Genomic DNA, 2544 nt, shown 5'->3' with positions numbered 1-2544 from the left:
ACTACCCATTAAGGTGAAGGGAGATGTTAATGTTATAGATTGGGAGGTTGATGCACCAACAACCTCTTCAATAGCCCTATTTATTATGTTCAGTAATCATCTAACATCCTCAACCTTATCCTGAATTTTTTTGCGATTACGCTCTTTCCAAATCTCCCATATGACTAAAGAGGGGCTAATACGCCACACACTTGAAAGAGTCGACTTACTCGGCTGCCTTTGCAAACTTTCAAAGACCTCTTTGAGGGTGGATTGAAGAGGATCCTGCCCATTTAGTTTATCTTGAAGATACGACCAACAACTCGATGCCACCTCACACCTCAACAATAAATGATCTACTGACTCCTCCGACTTACTACACATCACACACTTGGAAGGGCCCATAAAACCAAGCCATTTCCTTCTCTCCCCTGTTAGAATTCTACCTTTAACTGCTAACCATGCAAAAACACCCGCTTTCTAAAGGCACTCTTTACTCCAAAATAAATCCCAGAACCTTGAGTGAATATCCTCCCTACCTTCCAAAAATTGATAACCCAATCTGACTGAGTAGTTCCCATCCCGAGCTCCACACTGTTAGGCCCAATATGGAAAGCTAATGTACTGAGAGGGGAGGGGTGAATCAGTACTTCAAAACTTTTCTTCAATAAGAACTTTACTATTATGCATAAACTGAATAGTGTAGTAACATAATATAAAGCTAAAACAAATAGATAACAATCATACATGATTCACTCCATAACACATATATTTTGGTTACACAAAAACTCTTGGTTAGAGAGAAAAACTGTGGTGGGGATGGCACCCACAACTTCACTACTGCAATAATAAAGAGTGCTCGGTTAGAGCTACATGTTTAGCTATTTATGATAGCTTACCCTGTTAGGAGTAATAAGATCTATTAGATCTACCTTGCTAAAGGATTTTACAACACTTAAACCAAATGCTGCACCTGGTTAGAGGCTTTACAATTTATAGACTTGATTAGAGTCTTTTACCCTGTTAAAGGTTTCACTTACAACTTCAAAATATTACAATAAAATCATTACAAATATCTGCAACTTTACATCTGGAATGTTATAGCAGATTCTATGTGCTTAGAATATGATTACCTTGCTTATAGCATACCTCGGTAACCCATATAGTAACTCGGTAAACCCTTTTGTTTACTCTGTTCTTCAACTGTTCTCTGAAAACCTTCTTGGTGACCTCTGTGTCTCTGTAATAGTCTTCTTACACTCGTGCACACACCTAGTTAATTCTTAACTCATGCTGTATAAATAGATCTCTTATGTCGGTGATCCATTCATTGCTTCGATCTTACAAATATGATTTATGGAATGAGTAACCATGCAAGATATTTCATTGGTTAGATGACCTCAAAATCATACACAATCTTTAAGTGCAATTTCCAATGTGATAACGATTAGATGTTCCTCGATCTTGTAACACGTTTTCATATGTATGTCCAGGTTCAATGAATCTGATAACATGTTTAACTCGGTGTATATCAACTCGGTGTGTCATCTTTGCTACTCGGTAGACATGGAATGATACTCGGTAGACAGCTCGGTGTAAACTATGCTCTGAGACTACTTTCTTCTATAACCGACTAGACTATGCATACCGACTGAATATTTTGGTAGTAGTAACTGACTAGAGTATATAGTATAACTTTGACATGAAACTAATGGCAACTTGATAAGTAGTAACAATCTCCCCTTTTGACATTAGTTGAGATGTTTGACAAAAAACTACTTTCAAAGTTATAACTCAAAAATCTATATACTTGTAAAATTTGACTATACTGACAGTATGTACAATAGTCAATAAAATAATATATCCAGATATACTCCCCTTATCAATATATTGTACAAAACTCTGATTTTGCATGCTCGGTGATTAATGTTCTATGTGCTGCTCTTGATCTTTGCTTACTGTCCTGTTCACTGCTCGGTTCACCGCTCTTGAATACTCTGCTTGCTCTACTCAGTATACTCCCCCTATATACTATACTCCTTTTGTTTGATACTTTGAATACTATATCAATCCCCCAATACTATATTACTCCTCCTTTTTGACAAACATCAAAACTTAATTACCATTCGGGGGTGGTAACTGAAAAAATGGATTTGTACTTGGTCCGGGCTTCGGTGAGAGTGATAGAGAGTGCATTCTTTACACTGTCCATTAAAGAATTATGTGCTTGAATATCAACCAATAATGATATTAAGCCATCTAGAGTGCTTCCCTCTTATGTAGTAGTTAGGGAGGTGGCTTGGTTGATCTGTTCTTGGACGAATGAAAGATGAGGAAGGAATAATGTCTGTAGTGTCATTGTATCCATCCTGATCTTGTATTCTTCATTTCTTAAGTCCAACTGTTGAGCCATGAGCTGTTGTAGCTTGGTATAAAAATTCTAAATTGAATTTGGCTCTGTGGTCAACTTATTTGAGAGATTGGTGATCTCTTTCTCAATTGCCTCTATTTTATTTTTAATGTCTTTAATGAATAAAGAAAATGTGCAGAGTTTCTGAAATAAAT

Source organism: Cryptomeria japonica, chromosome 6, assembly GCF_030272615.1.
Source record: "Cryptomeria japonica chromosome 6, Sugi_1.0, whole genome shotgun sequence".
NCBI lineage: Eukaryota > Viridiplantae > Streptophyta > Pinopsida > Cupressales > Cupressaceae > Cryptomeria > Cryptomeria japonica.
Note: the sequence above shows the minus strand (reverse complement) of the source record.